General features: G+C 37.1%; 1 pseudogene; it reads right to left on the bottom strand.

Annotated features, from left to right (window-relative positions):
• The window catches only part of LOC139002427 (protein FAM200C-like), a 53,274-nt pseudogene extending 29,625 nt beyond the window's left edge, over positions 1–23,649 (bottom strand).
• Positions 23,650–23,987: the final 338 nt, after the last annotated feature.

Raw genomic sequence — 23,987 nt, 5'->3', positions numbered from 1 at the left:
TAATTAAAGCCAAATAACCCAATTAGATTGGCTTTTCTAGTCATTGTCTGTCAGCAGGGGAAAAAAGGCAGAAATTCAAAATATCTACATATTATATAAAACTCCTTTTTGGATAAAAAGTTGCAAAGAACAGGTTTTCATAAAAGACTATGGTTTGGTTCTTCAATAGAAAAAATATATATACACATATGTACATATTGCATAAGTCTGTGTATTTATACAAATGTATGTAATCTTCTCTTTTATTGATAGAAACCAAAATTAGATATTAATGCCACATATCCCATGAGTTGCAGGTGTTTTTCCAGGAGCCCCTCAGTGTCTCCTTTTTTTCAAACCCATACCTAACCAGTTGCTAATCAGTCACTATCCCATTTGGCTTTTTCTTGCCTATTACTGTCTTCTTAATTTTGGATTTAATTATTTCTCCACTCAGATTAGTGGAGTCATATCTCTGACTCTGGAATTCCTCCAAATATACATTTTACTGGTGCAAAATTAATCTTCATTCAATCAGCCAGTCTTCACCATGCGCTTCTCTATCTCATGAAATTCCAGTGGTCTCCTTGCTCTTCTACATTTAGTCCAGCCCCTTGCTTTGTCTTTGAAGTCCTCCGCAATCTGGACCTAGCCAGTCTCTCCAGGTTTATCTTCCATGTGAACCCTCACATCCAACCACACTTGGCTTTTTGTAGTTTCAGAATACTTTCTCCTGTGCTTCTGCTATTTTTTCTGTGTGGAACCCAAGGAACAATTTATTGCTTATTGAAATTCCATCTTTCTTCAGTACCCCAAACCAACTGCCATTCTTTTCAAGTAGCTTTTCCTTATCATGTTAAGTAAAAATGATGCCTCTTTTCTCTGAATTCCTGAATCAGACTTCTCCTTCTCCTGCATGGAACTGATACTTAAGATGTTTTATTCCTTAACTTTTGTATATAACGCCTTAGCTCCCACATTTTTTCCAGGAGCTGTGCTTCATCTATTTTCACCTTTCTGTAGGACCTAGTGCTCTGTGTTTTACATAATTATTTATTGATGGAATATATTTGGCTTACTCAATTCCATAGTCAATTGAGTAAATTTGTTGAGTTAATTTAATTCATTAAATTCTCAGTAGAGAAGAAATTTCATGGATTATTATACCATGAATTCGGGAAGCATTTATTGGGATATTTCCTTTGTTACAGGTAAGCCGTAGGTATTGGGAGATGAGGAGGCTCAGACCAATAAACCTCAGGCCAGCAAAGGAACTGAGTCAGGAAACCAATGCATGAGAATGGCTGCCAGTATGCAATCTTCACTCAAGCTGAAGACAAGCCTCTGCACTCATAGAGCCACAGTGAAGAGGAAAATAAAATGCAGCTTTTGCAATTCTTTTGAACATGACAATACTCTATTCAAAACAGAACATAAATCTTTATAGTTCCTATTTTCCCCAGGATTCTTTCTCTCTTCCTGAAGTCTGATTTCAAACTCTCCTTCCTTTTTACTGATCTGTTCTTTCTTTCTGGCAGTTTTTAGAATTTGCTTTTTGTCTTTTATGTTCTTAACTGTTAACTATGTCCAAGTGTAAGGTTTTCCCCTCAGCATCATTTTGTTTAGCAAAACATGAGTCTTTTAAAGAAGATGTATTTTATCTCCATTTCTAGTCAATTCTCAGATACTTCAAGAAATGTTTTCTCTCCCACTCTACCTCTCCTTATGGGCCTTCTATTATCATATATTGATATTTCTTCTTCTATCCTCTATATCTTGTAACTTTTTTTATGCCTTGCTTTTGCTTCCCTTTTGTCTTCTGAGAGAAACTTTTGACCAGATCCTACAACTCACTAATTTATTTTTGAATCAAATCTACTTATTGAAATAATTAATAAGTCAAATTTTATTTATTTAAAATATTTATTAGAATTAAATAAAGTTATTTTTATTGAGACTTGATCTGCCATAGTGCTTCTGGACCTCATACAGTTGACTAGTTTTCAGAAGGAGAATACTGGCTACACCTTTGCCTTTCCACTTTCCAAATCAGCCAGACCTCCATGTCACACTGTCACTCTGGCTGGAAATGGTACCAATGTTTTTTCTGCCTCCTGGTGATTTGGGGCTGGGACATAGGTACTAAAAAGCCTTAGTGAGTATATAAGTCGGGCTTTGGTGTGAGAAGTAGAACCACTAGGCCAGACAGATGGAGATATAGACATAGATAGAAATATATGTAATGAATAGGCATATAAATATAATTTTGTATTTACACACATGTATATCTATCTCTATGCTACATCTATATCTATATGACTCAATGAGATAGAGACAAAGAAATTTATTACAGGGATTTTTTTTTTTCTTACCCAGTTGTGTGAGCAAACTAAGCAGTTTCTGTAATGTTGCTTTTTTAAATTTGATGCTAGGGCCTGAAGGCCTAGGAGCAAGGGGTTGAGAAGAGCAAGTGGATGTGACGTGAGGAGAGCAAGAATAAGAAGAACCCACCAATGTGAGTTGTAACCCACATACTGGTTCTCTGCATGAGAATCCACGTCAGTTCTTAGTGCCTACGATCTGGATGAGAGTCATGTCTTGCAGAATAAGTTAGTTTCCTCTTAACACCTGGCCCAGAAGTTGATAGAACTCAGGGAGAATTCAGGGAAAGATAGAGCAGTTGCAGGCCAAGCTGCTTCCCACACCAGTGAAGTCAGTCAACAAATGAGGGAAAAGGTACATGAGCTGCAAAATCACCTGGTGACCGTGCCCTGCCCTTTTGAGACTATAAAACAATGTGACTACTGCTTCACTCCCACCCTCCAACTGTCAAGCAAAAAAAGTCTCTTGCGGCACACCTTAATCCATAGCACACAGGGAAAGGTCATCTGGGAAATGTAATTCAGCCTTGCCAAATATCTATGTTTCTTCATCCTCTCATCATATTCCACCTGTCAGCCCCATTAAATTAAATGTTAGAATGTCCTGCCTATGCCAAGGAAAATGTATAAACTCTTATAGAAATGAATATATCCTAAAACTATTCCTCAGAGTTTCTACTTTACATTGATTCTTCAAGATTCCACAAATCAATTTCAACCAACAGACAAAAAAACACACATAGTATATCAACTAGGGTCCTGGCAGAAACAGATGGCACCCTCAAATTAGGTAGATTTGAAGACAATTTGCAAAGGGACTACTTAAAAAGCAGTGGGCAGGTTATAAGACATCCACAGGGATAGTGCAGTGCTCTGGGGCCAGGGGCAGTGGTACTCTTGCCATACCCTTGCTCAAAGGAATGGGGGAAGTCATTTACAAGGACTCTGATGGAGACAGTCACATAGAGAGAAGGGCCTGCAGAAAATCAGGGACCTTTCATAGAGTGATACGGCCAGAAGAACATCTATTTTGAGATATGTCTCTCTCCTCCTTCCCTCTGACCTACCACCTGAGCTTCCCATTTACCATACACCACAAAAGCCAGAGGGCAAAAGAATCAATTCTCACTCTCCCAGGGCAGAGAGTAGCATGGAGGAGAATGGAAAATATATGAGAAAGAGTAAATGGACAAGATTCAGCAAAACCATCATCATTTTCATCATTATCCACACAGAAACTAGAAAGACCTAAAAATTACTTGGTCCATCTCTGTTATTTTGGAAGTGAAGAGGAGCAATGTGTTGATTTATTAGAATTTAAGATTCTTTGAGGTTAGAGATAGCTTGCTCATGTCATGTACCTAATACTTAGTACAATGTTTGGCTCATAGTAGATGCTCAATAAATGTTAATTTAACTGATTTGATTGAACACATAAGAGAGAGACACAATTTAAACACTAGAATTCCAATTTTATGCCACCATCTCTAAATATCATCTTGATTTTCAAATATCAGAAATGCTAGAAATTAAACGATTTAACTTTCATTGTTTACTCCCACCCCTACCATAAGTGATAAAATTCAGAAATCAGGAAAGAACATGAAAGGGCCTGGGTGATTTACCAAATGTGTAATTACCCTCAATTAATCTGAATAGGCTGCAATGCTCTCACTTCTGTTGAATCTTTTAGTATTGAGCATAAGTTCTTTCTCATGTCTTCACAATTGCACAATAGCCAAGCAAGTGCTGAAGCCTTCTTACATTTGGAAAATGACTCCATTTTTCTAACACAAGTTTCTCTTTTAAACTATTTGTAAATGATTTATTGTAGTAGCAAATCAGATCATGATAAGATAAAGGTTTTTAGAGGTCATTAAAGAGTTTTGGAGGAAGTTCCTACAAAGATGCTAGTCTTACATGGCCTGAGTGATAAGGCAACTTAACAATTTATGTCAAAGTTTGCAAAGTGTGTTTGATAAACAGTTTGCTCTGCAGGCATCAATCATACTTGCTCTCCGTGGTGTGTTGTATTTTTCATGAAGTGAACTTCAGTGACTTTGCCCATCTCGAGGTTTTCGAGATTGTGGTTTGCTAAAGAGGGCTTCTCATCTCCCCCCTGCACAGCTGCATTTCAAATCTCATAATGGAGCCGCCATAATGCAGGTTGCCAACATGGGAACCCTCAGTAGGATTGATAAGGAAAGTCTGAGGAAGCTGGTATCATCGGAAGGGAAGATTCAAACGGCCCTTGGATCAGAGAAAATAGAGATACTGGGGAAGAGAAAAAGATAAAGTATGCATGTGAATGCACACTTATACATGCACAGCATTTCTAGGTGGTATAAGGATCAAATGGAGATGATAATATTCCGTAAATACAAAGTGAGGCCTTATATAGGGAGGCATTCTTGATACAAGGTAGAGAGCTGATTTCCAATACCAGCTCTGGTTTTTGCTATGCGTCCTCATCTGGAAAATGAGCATAATAATACCTGCACCATCTACTTTGTAAGGTTGTTCAGAGATCAGATAGGGAAGCATAGGAATTCTCTTTGCAAACTAAATCACCAGGCAAATATGGGTTATCACTATAAATGTTGGCTCAAGAGAGAGGCTATTGTTATTGTTCTTCCATAATTTAAAAAATAAAATACCCGAGACCACAGGACAACTTGGTTAACACACATTCATTTGGCTTTCTGAAATCTTACCATTTTAGAAGCATTCATAACTGCTTCGAAATCACTTCTCAAAATTGCCCTGAGCTGAAATAATATTTCTGAGTGCATGTTAAAAGCCTATAAATGCTTCTGTTCCTGAACAAAGTGAAATCAGGTTACGCTAATAGAAGTATTAATTAATTTGCTCTAATTTTATTCAGCAGAATTAGCATTACTGAAGAGTCTTTCCCATTCTTGAGTACCCTAAAGTGCGTGAGGCTTTAGAGATGGGGGCTCAAGCTGCAGCACCTACCGGTGAGGATGAACGTGCAGACGATTATTCTCCAATTTGGAAACCTGAGCCGTTACTGGGAAGTGCTGTGGGGTGTGTTATAATGAAAATACCAATCCACATTAGCCATGGTTGCCATAAGCAAAAATCTTAATATCTTGGCCAAACCTACTTAAGGTTCATGTAATAAACCCGCATTCCTAATTTTATTAGTGATGTGCCAACTTAAACACTTTGCTGGCCTTTAGACAGATTTATAGCTTGACTGTGCTGAATTAGTGGTGACTGACAAGAGGACATTGTTTTATAGGATGCTATTTAGATAAAAACCTGCAGGGTGTTTCTGTAATGTTGTCACTTCAAGTCCAAACAGGAAAAAAGAAATGTGTATTAAGGAAGACTCTTCATTAGCTTTTATGAGTTTAATCTAGTGTAGTCAAATGCTTCCTTATAAGGCAAGACATTTTAATGTACAGAGACAACCTTATCTCTCTTCCAGGTTTCAGAATAAAACAATCTCTTAGACTTAGTGCATCCAAAAAAAAAAATTCGATGAGTTAATCTTTATGAAGCACTTAGAGCAACAGCGCCTGGCACATAGCAAACACTTTCTGTGTTTGTTAAATAAGTTAAATAAATAAAATTGAAATCTGTTTTTCTCATTCTACAGTTTATAGCTATATGTTTATTTTTTAAAATCACATTTAGCCACTCTTTCCCTTCTTACCAGCATTTTCTTGCTAGTGGGGTTTTCCAAATTGTTAGTTATAATTTCTCCCCGTGGTTTTTAAAACTTAGATACCACCTGGTACAAGGAGGAAGATCAGACCCTGCTATGTATTCAAGGTCATCAGAGCTAACATTCCTGCTGGGTTTTCATACTGAAAGTAATCTGCCTCCGAGTTATGGGAGATCATATTAGCTTCGGGTGGTTTGGGTGAAGATGTGAAGGTTTGGGCCTCATTGTACATCACTGTTAACAGCTGAATGATTTCATGAACACAGACCTTGGCAGCCCTCTTGGTTTGGTTACTGGGAAACAAGTCTTCTTTAGAAACTAATGCCAAGGCCTATAAATGTGTTTTCCCCATGACCTACACAGGTCATTGGCCTGAATGTCAAATTCATTAATCCAAATCCTGACCCCTCTCTCTTTTCTCATTAAAAAAAGATTCCCTGAACTCACTCTTCTTTTCTAGGACAAAGATAAAGATAACTATGTACAAAGCTGACTTTATATCTCTAAATCAGAGCTTCTAAAGAGCATCTTACAATCTGTGTTAAACTCTTTAAAAACAAGCCAAAGAAAAGAAACCAGCCAATAATTGTGATATTGTTCTCACATTTAACAAAATATGCTCCCATGACCTATATATCATTAGCAGATCCCAACAAATGTAGAGGTAAACTCTAAAATGTATCTTTGATTTCACTTGAGCATTCCTAGACACTTTGGGTCCAGGTGGGAATTTATTGGAATGCTGTAATATCTTTCACTGACATTTTCAAATTGTATCTAAGGAACTCAAAATATCCACAAAGTATGCACTATTTCTCCCAGCTCTTCACTAGCTGTACTTATTATCTTCATTTGCCCAAGTATAAACCCAACAGTTAAAGAACTTGTGCAAGGTCACTAGGAAATGAGTGGCCCCCCGAGATTCTAACCTCTGCTTTTTATGGGGTTCATTCCCACAAACATGGCGCCTCCCCTGTGGGCTCACAGCCACTTTGGTAATCCAGGTACAAGGAATAAACATTAGGCATCATCTGCTCTAACGCTCATTCTCAATGCACCTAACATTTTTGTTGAAAGTCTGCTTATAAAGTGCAGACTGTCTGGATCTGTATCCCGCCTATTCCTCAAATAAGTGATGATTACTCAGAGGCTCACTTCTCTCACCTATAAAATAAAATAAAGTGAATAGTAGTATCTCCGTCATTAGGTTAGTTTGAGGATTACATGGGAAATTAAATGTGAAGTTCTTAAAACAGTGCCTAGCACACAATAAGTGTTTAATAAATGCTAGCTTAAGCATTATTATTATTATTAATCTCTTTCTTTGAAATGAAGAAAAATTCAAGTTAGATCAGGCCTGACTTCTGCTCTGTTTTATCTGTGTGGTTACCTTCTAGACATGTACAACAATGAGCTTAGCATGTACAAACACAGGTACAGGGGGTGAAGTCCTGAAAACTGTCACTGATTCTGATATCCCTGCCTCTGTACTGACTGTTCGCTCCAGCACTCAGGTATAAATATATGTTTGTGTGTGTGTGTGTGTGTGTGTGTGTGCACATGTTTCTGTGTGTATCCATGTGTGCATAAATGTATGTAGCATGTGTATATTTCCTATGATGGAACTAAGTGATAAAAATGAATGTGAGTTGCCAGGGCTGACTGGCAGACCCTGAGCAACCAATGAATGATTACTCTGACACACGTTTCTGTGAAAGAGAGGGATAAGGGACTGCTTGGCTATAGTAACCAAACAGCCCCATTCGCCTGCCTCCTTAGGCTTTTATTGTAACAATAGCTTCAACTAAAATTAACTATTAGATACTATCAGTAGGGTAGGCATCCTTGAGAAGAAACATGTGTCTGTAGTGTCCTTTAATCAAGGTTGTCTAAAGACTAAGCATAAAGATTCCAATAAACTCCTGGGGGCTCAGACTTGTTTAGAAAAGTCAAGGAAGGGGCAGCCACCTTTAGCCAACTCCTCTCCCATGCCTCCCCACAGTGAATGAGTGAATAACAACCTGGCACTAAAGTATTGTTTCATTGGTACTGTATTATACTCCCTACAATACTGCTCTTATTTCCCAACTTTTTGTTCTGAGTGTGTTCATATCTAACTCCTGGGTAGAAAGTTAACTATTTGAATTCTAGTGTGAAAAACAGTTCTCATCACTACACTAATGTTGAGGCTTCTTTCTCCCTTCTCTTCTTTTCCTTCTCTCCCCTCCTCTTCTCTAGGCCTTAGATGGCAGATGAGCCTTCTTCTCCCCTCCTCTGCCTCATTAACTGTGCTACTTGCTTTCTGGGGCTTGGATAAAGTCACATGGCTGAGATGCCACCTCTAATCCCATTTTCCATTTGTATGCTGGATTTTGCTAACCACTTTTTAAATAAAAATACAGCATGATTCTAATGTACTAAGGAGTTCCACGGATAACCATATAATTTCAAAATGATACTGATTTTGTTTATATGCGGCATAATCTTTTACAGTCCTTAGTCTTTATTTGAAGCATTGCAAAGTGGATTTTTATGAAAGGTATTATAAAAGACTCCTTGTTTCTTCATAACAGATCTGAACGTTAACTGATCAGAGTTCAGATAAATAGTCTTTACTCTCCATTAAAATATTAAAAAGCCTTTGGTAAGAAACTGGCATAAAGATCCTTCATTCTTGTTTAATGAACACTTGTTGGCAAGTATAACACTTTAATAGCTTTGCAGAATGAATTTTGTGCGTGCATCCTCCATTTCCCTGTCAGACACTTGTCCAGGTGCTGGAAATTTATTGGGGGAAGCATATTTTTACTCATTAGTTTTGTATTTGATTACAGAACAGTAAAATATGAACCACCAAGTCCCTGAGGCATAGCTGTGTACATTGAGATTAGTAATTGCATGTCACCGTGTTTTCCATTGGAATTTATATGGACAGAGAGGATAGGTGTTTCTTAAGTAGGTTTAAAAGCAGAGCAAATTTGTATTTAATCTATTTTTGCAGCTATAGTTTTCCTAATGGAGAAAAGGTTAGGCTATATCATATATTTTAAATGTAGTTTTAATTTATTTTTTTCTCTTCTATTTTTTTCCCTTCACAGTTGAAGTACATCAGATTGTCATGCTAACCACTGCTAAAAAAAATCAGTGCCTATAAGAGGACATGATATAAAACCTGTCAACAGAGACCAGTTTTGCCTACATTCCAGCAAGCACAATGAGGAGGGATGATTATAGGTGTAGACAAGCTTCGCCATTCAAAGAAGGAGCTTAAATACAAAACAGAAATTACAGGTTGATCTTCAAGATACATATTTCTTTTAATCTACAAAGTTTTAAAAAATTTTTTTAAATATCATTAGAAAAGATATTTTTAGTGCAGCTTGGACTAAACAGATTGTAGTTTTCCCCTTAAACAAGTTATAGGCTGGGAGACTTGTGGTTGTAATTTCTTTTAGTTATGCTTACAAAGAGAAATTATCATTTGTTGTCCTGCAGTATAATAGTAATAATAAAAGAGGTGCATTAAATAAGTGATTTTGCTATAGATTGTGCTATGATTAAGTAGTGCCAATCATGTCATGTGCTCTTTACTATAAAGATGCTCATAAATGCAATTTCCAAAACAGAATCTAATGAGGTACTTAATGGTAACAAAACTGGCACATTTGACAATTAATGTTCCTTACCAATTTTTTGCTGATGTGGCATAGTGATAAACAGGGACACAAGTTAACTAAACATATTCTTGAGCCACTAGTTAAAATAAGAGCACAAAAAGAACTTCAGTAATGTTTCAGTAATGTTGTTTACTACCCAGTGAATGAACACTTGATGGTATCCTTCTAGGATCAGCGAGAAAACATAGACAAAGAGTATCTATTCTGAGAAGCAGAAACCTATCTGCACATGAAGGGTACGAGAGGGTTTCTGTAACTTATCTCCTCATACTGTATCCCATTGACAGAAATTAAGATACTTCACTCCCAAGATTCTTAGCTCCCAAAAAGTAAATACTGTTAGGTTGCAGAAGGAGGAAAGCACGAGGCCAGAATGGTGAGGGATTATGAATTTATTTGATCATCCACATACCAGGTGGCTTAGCCAGGATGGCTCCAGCACCCCAGTGACGGGAGTCAGCGGTTTTTATTTATTTTTTTTTAATTTTTTTTTATTGCTAAAAGTATTACAAAGGGTATTACATATGTGTCCTTCCCCCTCCCCCCCCCCCCCGGCCCTTGACAATCCCCTGGCCTCCCTTACCCCCCAGTGTCTTATGTCCATTAGTTATGCTTATATGCATGCATACAAGTCCTTCGGTTGATCTCTTACCCCCCTCCTTCCTGCCCCCCAACCCTCCCTGGCCTTCCCGCTGCAGTTTGACAATCAGTTTGAGGCAGCTCTGCCTCTGTATCTATTATTGTTCAAAAGTTTGTAATGGTCTTTATTATCCATGAATGAGTGAGATCATGTGGTATTTTTCCTTCATTGACTGGCTTATTTCACTTAGCATAATGCTCTCCAGTTCCATCCATGCTGTTGCAAATGGTAAGAGTTCCTTCTTTTTTACAGCAGCATAGTATTCCATCGTGTAGATGTACGAGTTTTCTAATCCATTCATCTACTGCTGGGCACTTAGGCTGTTTCCAGATCTTAGCTATGGTGAATTGTGCTGCTATGAACATATGGGTGCACATTTCCTTTCTGATTGAGTCAGCGGTTTTTAAAGGACTTTTGGTGGGCTTTTTCTGGGTGGAGAATTTTCTCTGTGCAGGTCCAGATTCTGGGAAGTCCAGAGGGAAGAGATAATGGTCTTAGCAAGTGGATTGTGGTCTAGACAAGTGGAATGTCCACTGTGAAGTGATCTAAAGGTCAGTTCCCAGGGGAAGGGGTATTGATTTAGTTGTTCTATAAAAGTTAACAAATACAATATTTGAGCACTTACTATGTGCTAGGCACTTCATTCCATGTTTTTTTTTATTGCATCCCTATGACAATTCCATACACAAATTCTATTATACAAATAATTGTCCTGGTTTTAAAGAATAGGTTACTGAGGTTCGAAAAGTTAAGGCTTTCACATAGTGTATTAGCAAGAGAGGCCATTTAGAAGAAAGTTTGTGGTATCCAAAGCCTGCAGTCTTACTGAGTACATGAAACAAGTTTGAATCCATGATCTACTTTTTAATTTGTAGCTATGTGAGACGCCCTCTTTCGTCCTAAGTTTTCTTATCTATAGCATGAGGATAATAATACTTTAGAGTGTTTAAGGATTAGAAATGATTTCTTTAATGCAGCTTGAGCTATGACTCAAAGACCTTAAATGATCATGAAGTAGTAGTTCTTCCCCCTAGCCCCTTCTCCTACATTCCCCCCCGCCCGCCCCCCCCCCCCCGCCCCCACCAAACACAGGGCTGCCAAAGAATTCAGAGGAAGTGAAATTGGAAGACAGATACTCCTGTCTGCAAAACTTAGGACTTTTCCAATATTCCACTTTATCTTTTAAAACATGAGTTAAAGGTAATTCTTTATCTCACAGCACACAAAGCAAGTTTAAATTGTAATTGAGAGATACCTGAGTCTTTAAATGTGACATGTTTTTACAAGTGTCTTTAATAAAAGTATGCTAAAGAACTAGTCAACCTCATGACTCCAAACTTGGCTTTGTGTGACCTTTTTCAACCGTTTGTAATAATATTGAATGAAATTCTGTTGCTCAAAACACACGCAGAAATTGATTTTTTCTTTTCCTTCAGTCACTAGTAATGGAATCTGATTTGGGGTGTGTGGGTGTGTGCACAGTTCTTGACATTATATTGAGTGGTTGACTTGAAACCCTTTTTTAATGGAGAACAATGTAGATTAAAATTAAAATGCATAAAAGGTTGGAAAAAATAACCTAAAATCTTTACTAGATATTACTCTTTCAAAGGAAGGAAAGATTAAATAGTGTAATTGAAAAACTACCACTTCTAGTTTTTTCTTAAATTACATCAATGTTTCATGGCAGATGGATCATGTTTATTTTTATTGTTGTTGTTTGTAAATTCCCAATGACTTCAAAAGGGCCATGCCTACTAAGAATAGTGTGCATTTCACAGCTGAGATTTAAGGGATTTAAGGGGCTCAGAAAAGCTAAGAGATAATTGAAGACTCACAGGGGAGGCATTGAAGGGATCAGAACAGCAAAGGGAGGCTCAAGGAGGATTGTAGGAGCTCCAAAGGAGCTATGAGTGGATCTGTGTAACAAACAGAAGTCAAAGGAGCTCCTAATGGCAGAGGAATGATTAGAGAGATATTAGAATGTCATGAGGACAACAAGAAAGAGGATATAAGTATGGCTAACTACCCCCGGAATGCTACATTCAGCCTAGGCAACTTCACCTATCCCTATTAGACTAAACCCAGTGCCAGACCATAAATCCAACTGTCTGCTGAACATCTCTGGGTTGGCTAATAAGGCACTTTACACTCAGCATGCCCCAGATTAAATTCATCATCTCTCCTCCCTGGCTCATAACTTAGGTGTCAGAGTAGCTCAAAGAATCTCTCCAAGTCATACCCTCCATTTATAAGCTCCTGGTTCTTAGATGGCATTCTGGTACTTGGCTTCTCTCTCTGCTTAGCTAGTTTGGATTGATACCTTGGTTTCAGTGCCTGCCTATACTTCACGTTCACATTTATTCTATGCTCTGCAGTCCCATGGGTCATCCCTGGGTCTTACCGAGCCCACATCCCTAGGGTAATCCACTAACTCGCTTTCTGCTTGTCTGAGAGGAATGTTATCCCTTTATCTAATCTAGAAATTGAAACTTGTTTTAGATTCCTTCTTCCTCCATACTCTCTCTGCCTAATAAGCCACCAGGTCTTATCAATTCTACTTCAGAAGTCTTTCTCCCATTCCTTTATGTCACTCTTATCTTTTTCCCCACTCTCATTTACTTGAATTCATTATTTCATCAACCTTTAACTGGAACATTTAAAAGTCTCCTTTTCCTATCTGGTTTTCCCCTCTGCACTATCAACCCCCGTCGCCCACTCTTTTTTCCTAAATCAAAGTTCTCAAATATAAATAAAGGTATATAAAATTAATTATTCCAATTAAAACCTGTCAGTGTCTCCCCATTACCTTTAAGACAAAGTCCAACCTCTTTAACATGGCTTCTAAATTCTTTCTAAATTCACCCCCTTACTTCTTCAACATCACTTTCTGCCATTCCTCATGTCTCATGTCATTCTCGAGCCATAGTAAACTACTTGCAAGATAATGCCATGTCATTCTTCCACACCTTTGCTATTCTCCATTTTTGAAATGCTTTAATGCTTTTCTCTCAGTCCCCTCCCATCCCACTGTCAACTGGATGAACAACTCTTGTTCATGACTCAGCTCGAGTGTCACCCAATTGAGAAAGCCTTCCATGAGACTCTTCAATTCAATCTCTGTAAACATGGCTAGACACTCCCAAATTGTATTACCATGGAAGGAAAGGGGCCACAAATGCCCAAACCTTGCAAGTAGATCCACAGATTAGAGTGAGAACAGTTTGGGAGTGGGGGGCCCTAGCCAGTTTTACTCAGTAGATAGAGTGTCAGTTGTGAACCAAATGGTCCCAGATTCCATTCAGGTCAAGGGCAAGTACCTTGGTTGCAGGTTCCTCCCTGGCCCGGGCCCTGGTCAGAGCTCATGAAGGAGGCAACCAATCGATGTGTTCCTCTCACATCAATGTTTTGAGAGAGAGAGAGAGAGAGAGAGAGAGAGAGAGAGAGAGAAATGGAGACATATATTAAAGAGTGGCCTGATACTGTGCAGGAGTGCCTCCACACTGTGACCGAAGACCTCAGCTTAGGGACTGAGTGAGGCCAGACCCCAGTGGGGAAAGTGCATTGTAGCCTTGCTATGGGGAGGGCTGTGCAGCCAGTGCCAGGCAGAACCTGACACCTTCCACACTCCAGCTGATATTAATTCTGTCAGAGTGGCAGCTTTTCTTGACATTTGGCCTAATTTTTTCCTTTAATTGTATTCAATGCAATTTGAAGAGCAATTACTACACCATTATGCCTTACTTTTGTTCCACCTTTTCTTACTCTTCTCTAGAAAATCTCTCTCCTTGATATTTGCAGACTGCCTGTGTTTGTAAATTGTCAACACATCCATGTTAATTGTTGCTTAGTCAGCCCTCTTTCCAGTTTATCTCCTTAACCTTTCTCTGTATTCCAGGCCATTTGTTACATAAGCATTTCCCTTGCCCAGGCATACTCTCAACTTTCTGACATGAAAACATCCTCATTCAAATGGGGAACTCAGGAGGCGGCTCGTGTCCTATATATCACTGTTGGCCAACACGGGGCAAACCACTGCAGAAACATAGTTTCTCATCCTCTCTGCAAGGGGCAGCTCCATCTGTTCCTCTGGGGGGAAAAAACCTTCAGTTTCCTTTCTCAAATTATAATGACCTCCTTGTCTTGGATGGTAGTAAGCAATCAAATCCCAGGCCTGAAGACTTTTTTTTTATTTTATAGCTTAGTAGCTACAGGCAGCAACTTTAAAGACAGAGCGAGTCCAGATTTGGAGTCTATTTTTGCTGCGCAAACTTGGGCAAGTTTCTTAACTTCCACAAGCTTCAGTTTTCCTGCCTGTAAAATGGGAATGGTGCAGAACTCAAAAAGCTGCAGTAAGAAGAAAATAAATGTGAACACAATACAATGTCACATACAAAGTAATCATTCAACAAATGTGTGAATCGTTGCTATACATACAGAAACTCTCCGACCCTGATTCTGCATTAGGACATATTTTTTCTTTAAATTTTTTATTTTTATTTTTGGTGGGGAGGGGGGGCGCAGGGGGTTATAAAGGCTGACATTTCCTGAGATTTAGCAGTTGGCCAGGCTTTGTGGGTTTTATTTTCCCAAATTCATTGTGTTCTCTTCTACCCATACCAGCAACAGATTTATCTGCCAGTTTAGCCCACTTTTTAGAAAATTACCTGATGTGAAATTCTAGGAGGTTCCTGTCACCATTCAGTTAAAATCCTTATTGATCCACATCATCTCTGGATGGAGACTCATAATTAAATGTACTTGGTGAGTGCCACCCCATCCTCCTCCTCAACTCATACCAGAAACATGTTGAAAGGGCATTACAGGTGAAAATGTAAAGACAAATTCTCATTGCCCAGAAGTGTTTTGAGCATTGATACCAACATGGCTCATGCACATCCATCATCTTGTTTCTTTTCATCTTCACACTAAGCCTATAGGGTGGTCCTGATCGTTTGGCATTGTCAGTGGGTAAGAGTGGCGGCTGCCAGCCCCGATCGCCCCTGAGGGCTTCTCCACCTCCCCCTGCTCCTGAGGGGCAATCAGGACAGCAGCCACCGCTCGAACCGGCTGACAGCATGAAACTATTGGGGCTGGCGCCAGTAGCAGGTGCAAGCAGGGCTGGTGCTGTCAGTGCATGGGAGCGGCAGTGGGAGTGGGGCTGCCAGCAGATGGGGGATCAGGGTCCACAGCAGGAGGGGCTGAGCAGGGGCTCAGAGGATGGGCCAAAACTTGACCCCATACCCACCGCAGCCTTGTGGCCCACAGTTCCTTTCAAGGTGCACGAATTTGTGCACTGGGCCCCTAGTTATTGTATAATTCTTTCCAATGTAGCCACATGAAACTATAATTTGTAGAAGTGGCTCATTTTCTATAGCCAGTGTGATAAAAGTCAATCTAATGAAGCACAGGGTTGACCCCCAGCTTTAATTATCAATTTAGTATTTATGGTTCAAACTCTGATACTCTAACTTCTTTACTGAAATTTGAAAGCTCTTGCCCTCTTCACCAGTCTACAGAGATTATGTTAAACTCTAGTAAATGCAAATACTTTTTGTGATGTGTCAGATATATTTGTGAAGTAACTGAAATAATTCCAACAAGTGACACAAACAGGTTGGTGTAGCCTGGGTGAGCTTAATAGAGCTAAATACAAGATTCATAGTATGTCCTTCCTTTTTCTGTGGCCCAGTCCCTTCACCTCTTGTCATGGGTGATATTCAGTGGGCAGTTACTGTCACATGTCATTCACGATTACAGAGGATTTTCAGCCCAAACCCCTTGGAAGGGCTCTCAGGAGACTATCGCCATTCTGAGATTCCATACCCACCTCTTGTGCGATTCATCTCCACTTGAAACTGAACAGAATCCCATTAATTATCACTTCAGGTAGTAAATCAGTTTCTCATATGTGAAAAGAATGCTGCAACCCGAGTCCCTCTTTTTGTCTGGATTGCCAGAGGGTTATTACAGATGGTATTGAACTCATAAGAATAATTTTAGCATTGCTGCAACAACAAAGCATTTTGTAAATGCATAACCTTGTTTTTCTTAAAAAGCCCTGAATAACTGTGAAGTCACATTGCTGGTTTAAGTGCAATAGCTCTTCTCTCTCTCTCTCTGCTTCCTTCAACTTTCAAAGCATTTATTCAGTCCCTGGCTTTAAAGTCAAGGCAATGTGCTGATTGACTGTGCTGACATAATTGTGTTAATGACAAGACACGACGGCTACATTGTTAGATAGGTCACTTATCATCACTATTTATTTAGTTCCCTCTGCCAAGTCTGAATTATACTTTTTATACATTGTGGTTAGAGTCAGTCATTTAAAGTGCTTCAGTGTTGAAACAACATTTTTTTACAAGTCTTTTAGCTGTAGTTCAGGAGAAAAAAGTCTTCTACAGCATCATTAAACAGGGTTCAAAGTAAGTCCTTGCTGAAAGATGTGAAGTTTGAGCTCTTAGGAAATGAAATCTTTGATCTCCAAAATGATTAGTGAAAACATTTTTGTACACAAGCCCATTTTTATCTCATGTTAAGAAAAATAATACAATTTAATCTACATTATACTTTTCATTCTGATGCCTCAAGTCAACCTCTGTCGCTAGTGTCTAGAAATGCCCTTTGCTCTTTACTAAAGGAAGAAACTGGAGACAGACGGATCTGTCAAGCATCAGAGCTCTTTGGCAGAATACAGAAGGACCTTACTTACATGGTGCCACCATACTTTGAAAGGATGATATTTTAGAAATATGACATTCTCAAGATTTTTTTTTCAGGTGAAAGTTAGTAGAGTTAATATGGAAAAAATGAAGAAATAAACATGGGTCATTAGACTGAGCTTTTGACTCAATAGTCCATTCCAAGGCCATTCCATAGCAATAGGCCTTCGGAATAAGAAAGGGGAATAAATGCTAAAACACAGGTTTAACAAACTGTAGACAGGCCTGACCAAAATGGATGTAAAAGTGGAGTTGGTTAAAATGAATGCTCAAATTGTCTTTCAAGTTCATAGAACTGGCTTTCGTTCTAATCTCATCTTTAATTTCGTTTGGTTTAGATGCATTTTAAAGCAACATTTCATTATTTACTAGGTGCCAGACACTATTTTAGGCTCTTGGATATAGTAGTGAACAAAACCAAGTTCTTATCCTCATGAAACGTTCATTCTATGGATGAGATACTTGAGCATGCTTGCAGGTGAAGGCTCTGAGCTCAGGCTAGACTTTCTCTAGGATATGTGTAGGGATGTAATTGGGGGGTCATATGTCACGCTCATCTTTGGTTTTACTAACTTTACCGAACTGGGCTCCAACATGATCATATCGTTTTATATGTATGAGAGCTCCTCCTCATCTCACCAACCCTTGGTATTTTTATACTTTTAGATTTTGCAAATCTGATGGGTGAGAAATGTTACACCATTATAAATTAAACTTGCACTTCATGCAAGTTGCTTTGTGGTTCAGTCACTCAGCTTGTTGTTGGTTGTTGGCCACTGTTTCCTCTTTTGCCTATTCATGTCACCAGCTCAATGTTTGTTTTTCACTTGCTCATTTTTAAATTGTGATGCTTGTCTTTTTCCTCACTGATTTGTTGGAAGTTTTCATGTGTTCAGGATCATAATACTTGCATATTATGTATAACAAATGATTTTACCTGGTCTGCTTTCTTTCCTCTTTATTTTATCAGTTGTGAGACAGAAGTTTTTAATGCTGACAAATGTTTCCACTTTTTCCTTTAGCTTTTCTATTAAATTGCCTTTTCTTACCCTCAGATCATGAAGACATTCTATAATTTTTTCTAAATGTTTTTAAGTTTTGCTTTTATATTTAAGCCTCTACTTCACCAGGAATGGACTTGTGTGTTTGGTATGAGGTAAGAGTTCAATGGATAACTGGTGTTAATATGACAGACCATAGTTTTATAGTGCCACTTCGGTCATACATTATAGTTCTGTATGTTCATAGATCTCTTCTGGATAGTTGGTCCAATTACCTCTGTCCTACTAAGCCAAACTGTCTATTCCTGACTCAATAACACAATGTATTAATTAATTTTTAAGTAGAATTATAATGATAATGCTTCTTGATATATAGCATAACATACTCATCTTATTCCAAATCATCTTAACCTTTTGCATTTCCATATTACTTTTATAATAACTTCTCAGATTATATTTTAAAAATCTTATTTAAATTTGATTAGACTTTCTAGATTAATTTGGGGAAAAAATTATATCATAAAGTCTACTTATTCATGAACATGTCCTTTCCGCACATTTAGATCCTTTTAAAGTTTTAAATCCTTCTTTAAGGTTTTCACTTCTCAAAATTTTTGTTGGAATTTATTTTCTAAATATTTGTCTAATTGTTCCTAATTTACAGGAATGCACCACATTTTGTATACTGATCATTTATCCTAAAACCTTGTTGAAGTCTCTTTGAATTCTTAAAATTTGCTAGTACATGCTTTTGTATTTTTAAAAAATATATCATTAATGAATTATAAATATTTTCTTTCCTTATTTTTAATTTATTTTTAAATTTGTTCATCTTATGTAATAGATTCATCTACGATCTCCAGCACAAAAATAAATGCAAGTAATGTTAATGTTCTACCTATCTTGTCTCTCAAATTTTCAAAACATTTCACCATTATGTATGATGTTTGCTGCAGATTTAGCAATATTATTTTTCATTAGAAAGAATTGTTTTCTATTTCTAGGTTCCTTAAGATTTTATAACAAAGAAGTGTTGAATTTTATAATACTTTTTTTTCTTCTGGGGAGTAATCTCATGTGGTTTTTCTCCATTAATTTTTTACAACAGTGGGTTGCCTACATAGGTTTCTTAATATTAAGCCAACCTTGCATTCCTGAGATATACTCAACTTGATCATGATGTATTTTTTAATACATTAATAGCTTGTTGGATATATTTTATTTACAATTTGCTTGATTTTACTTTCTTAAATTGTGGTAAAATACACATAAGATAAAATTGACTATTTTAATAATTTTAATGTGTACAGTTCAATATTGTTAAGTAAATTCATATTGTTGTACAGCCAATCTCCAGAAATTCTTCATCATGAAAAATGGAAACTCCATACTCAAATAACTACTTTCCATTCCCTCCCCTCCTGAGTCCTCAACAATTATCATTCTACTTTCTGTCTCAATGAATTTGACTATTCTAGGTCCCTTATATAAGTAGAGTCATAGATTATTTGTCCTTTTATGACAGTCTTATTTCATCTAGCATACTGTTCTCAAGGTTCATAGGTTTACTCATTTTGTTATGTGTCAGAATTTCCTTCCTTTTTAAGGCTGAATAATATTTCATTATACATATACTAGAGGCCTAGTGCATGAATTCATGCACAGGTGGGGTCCAGCCAGTCTGCCTCAATAGGGGCCAATCGGGCAGGGCCAACTGAGGGGAGGTGCCATGGGTGGTTGACTAGCCGGCCTTATCCCCTGGTCAAACTCCCAGTTGAACTCCCAGTAGAGGGGACAATTTGCATATTAGCCTTTTATTCTATAGGATATGTTTGCATTTACCCATTTTCTTTACCCATTCATCCATTGATGGACAGTTGAGTTGCTATTGTAACTATGCTGTTATGAATATGGTATACATATATATCATTTATTTCTGATTTATCATAAAGTCCTTGTCTGGTTTAGATATTAAGTTATAATAGCTTAATAAAATTAAGTAAGAACTATTTACTTTTGTTTTATTTCTAAAATGATTTATATTTTATTGGAACTATCTGTCCCTTAAATATTTAGTGGATATGATCTTTAAAATCATTTAGTTTAATTGTGGTGGAGTTTTTACTATTTATACAATTCATTTAATGTTTCTAGGTCTATTCAGATTTTTTTATTACTTTTTTTGTCAGTTGTGGTAAATTATAGTTTTCTAGAAATTTTTTTACATTATCTAATTTTCTGATATATTCACATAACATCTCACACAATTTTTATTAAATTTGTGCACTTTATACTTATGCTTTAGTTTTTATTTTTAATACTTCTTTTATATTTTCTTTATCTTATATTACATATTTTTCCTCTTCAACCAATTCTGTCATAGGTTTGATGATATTTTAGTCTCTTCAAAAAATCACTAGGATTTTAAAGTTTTTTCTCTTGTACCTCTTTATTTTATTAAATTCTGCTCCAATTTTTAACATTTTATTTCTTTTTATTAATTTTAGATATATTTTATACTGTACAAGGCATTAGTAGTATTATTTTCACAGTAAATATTAATTTTTATTTACCTGCATTATTTAACACTGGTCAATGATGTCTTCCTTTCTTTTCTTTTCTCTCTCTCTCTCTCTCTCTCTTTGCTTTTTGTTTTTGACATTGAGCTTTCTTTAAAGTAGGTTGTTCTGCTACTAGAAAAACTAGCAAAGAAACCATTTACACAACAGATTACAGTTTCAGCAGAGCAATTTGCCTCATGCAGGCTCAGACAAGGTGACCATGAAAGGAGTCTAAAAACCTGAATTTTATGCCGGACTCACACATGGCTGGCTATAGAATATGAAAAAAGTTTCTCAACTTGCCTATATCCATATTCTTTTATCTTTAAAATGAGGGGATGGGATTATGTACAGTTAATTCTAATTTTAGTTTTCTGTTATCCCAAGACATTTTTCTTTGCCAGTCCTACTATAATGGACTTTGCCATAATACTTATGTAGGGAAGTTCAAGGCAAGGAATGTTCATGTCTGCTTTAAATACTGTTCTCTCTTATTTTCCTTTATCTTAAAAACTTTGTGCTGAGATCTATTCCTAATGTTTCACTTATTAAAGTTAGGCATTATCAGCATTATCACTTATGAAGTAAAAGAGAACTATATTGTTATGCCTATGTCCACAGTCCAAAACCTAACTCACCCTGAGAACATTTAGATATGATTAACTTGGCAGAAAGAATATTTTTGAAGTTTTCTAATAAGTTCTCAAAATCAACTTTCCTATATTTTTCTCTTGGATGTATATTTCAGATACTCATTCCTCTTCTAAGTTCATCTAATGGTTTCTCGCTCATATCCCATCAAAAAGTTCTGCCTTTCCTAGACTTTACTGTGGAAAAAGCATCATTGATTTCAGCAATTGAGAGTGAACACTAGGGACAAAAGGGACAAGTCTTATCTACATGAAAAAAGGCTGGGGTTCTTCCGGAAGGATCTTCAGCATGCCTCACAGCCTTCTAAATCGTATTTCATACATTTGACTCTCGATATAAAAACATACATGTTCATAGTATAAAATTTGGAAAAATAGATGAAAGTGTATAAAAAGGAAAAGTAAAAAGTATCAGTAATTTTATGACACAGATATAATATCTGTTTATTCTATGGTGCATTTTATTTTATAGATGTACTAGAATTTATTCATTTCCCAGTTGATTAAAATTTAGGCCATTTCTAATTTTTAAATATTTTAAATATTTTAGATGTATATTATTGTCAACAGATCTTTATGTTCATAGCTAATTATCTTCTTACGATGTATTACTAGCCATGAAATTAGGTGTGCCTTTGACAAAGTAATTTATAGCTCTAGGTAAGGTTTCAAAATTCCCAAGAAAACTATTTTTTGTACTCCCTGCAATGATGTATAAGAATAGCCATTTTTCAGCAACTTCAACAGATTTGGTATTATAGCTTTCTTTGCTCTTTCCCAATTTTTAGAACAACAAATGCATCTATTAGTTTCATATGCATTTTTTTCACAACTTATTCTTGAAACAGAGAAGTTTATTGTGGAGAAAGGATTTAAGCAGAGACTGAACCCACTGAAATGCAGATACTTGCTCCATCTGAGCACATCCAGTTTCTTCACTTCTCCAGTTGAAAGGGTGGCTCACTTACTTGTATATAAAGTGCCATAGCTTATTCCCTATGTAGTTGGCCCACCAAATCCCAACAATCTATGTCATTGAGAGATCTGATTTGTGCAGACAAGATGAAGCTATTGATCACCTTCTGATGTCAATGATTTCCTTCTGACAGGGAAGGATTGTTCTGCCCTGCATGTAGAACACTAAAGTTCCTACACAAGTCTCATGTAGGAGACTCAAGTTCCTAGAATCTGAATTTACTGTACTGTTGTGTATTATTACATCGTGTAATGAAAATGAAAAAATCAATGCTGGACTTAATGCTCAGAGCAATGATGCTGTGTATTCATTAAACAGCATCAACTTTTCAAAAAATATCATAGTAAGTCAACACCCTCTTAGATGATTTATAACCTCAAGGCGTTCTAGAAACAAATATATTGTGGACAAGTGCTTGGCTTTCTTGCAGAAATTAATAGTTTATTCATAAACAAATTTTTATGCACCCTGATGATTTTTTTGTTTTGTTTTCTGTGCTAAGTGTTCTTAAAAAATCTTGCCGTGGTAAATGAAACTGCATTATAACTGTTAAGAAACTTCTACCAGCTTATGCAACATTCAGACAATGTTTACCAGACACAGGCAGTAGAATGTATTAGTGGGGAATGTAATGGCTCCAGTCCATTTTCTCCACTTAATAGCCATGATCCTGGGCAAGTTAGTTAACCTCTCAAGGCCTCAGTTTTCTCTGTAAAATGGGGATAATTTAAATCTTCCTTCAAGAAGTGCTACAAGGATTAAGTAAGATAATGTGTGTTTACAACAATGCCTGAAACCTAATAAGTACTCTGTAGACAGTATTGATTGATGTAATTCTTCCATAGATCAAACATTCTGCTCCACACAATATATATATACATATATATACATATATATATGACATGGTGACTAATTTCAACTAATTTACAACATAGCAGGGAAAATAAAATATGTATGCAAAGACTACAAATTCTTCAAGATTAAATGCATTAATGTCTTCATTAATCTCATCTTGTTCAAGGTAATCTTTCCCAGTGCAGCTTACATGAACTTCTCCTTATCATGTTCCACCAAGTTTTATAATTAATTATGTACATGTCTATTCTTTCCTACCAGATTCTGATCTCCTTGAAGCTGATTTATTTCATCCTTCTCCTCCATGCTTTGTCCGTTAGTTGGAACATAGTCAGTGCTCAGTAATGTTTGCTGAATGAATGAACGAACGAACAAGTAAATGACTAACAATACAAAGCAATATTTGGCAATTGCCGCAAGGGCATCACAATCAAAACCCTGCGGACATTCACCTTCATCTCCTTCCATGAAAACTGGAGCGGTCCAGGAAGATCCTCTCCTGATTTGCCTCATTAGGGATAGTTTTATGAAAAACACGGCATTGGAAGAGCTTCTTAAATGATTGAACAAGGCGCTCAGTCTCGCCTCACGGGGGTCTCAGCCCCTTTAATCAGCCTTTTCTAACCCTGTCTCTACAATGTGAAATTCAGGAACCATGTATTTCTTTGCTGGATACATGCCTTTTTAAATGTACAGAAATAGCCCAAGCATTGATTTTGACAACGTACTTCACCCCCACAGCACATGTCCTAGGAAACGGAGAGCTATACGACAGAGATACACATTATGTGTGCAAAGATAACTTCATAATGGTCTCTGGATTGTTAAAATTGGAGGAAACCAATGCCTTT

Source organism: Myotis yumanensis, unplaced genomic scaffold, assembly GCF_028538775.1.
Source record: "Myotis yumanensis isolate MYYU_CA2020_CCGP unplaced genomic scaffold, mMyoYum1.0.hap1 SCAF_2, whole genome shotgun sequence".
NCBI classification, from domain to species: Eukaryota; Metazoa; Chordata; class Mammalia; order Chiroptera; family Vespertilionidae; genus Myotis; species Myotis yumanensis.
Note: the sequence above shows the minus strand (reverse complement) of the source record. Positions and strands in the feature narration are given on the sequence as shown.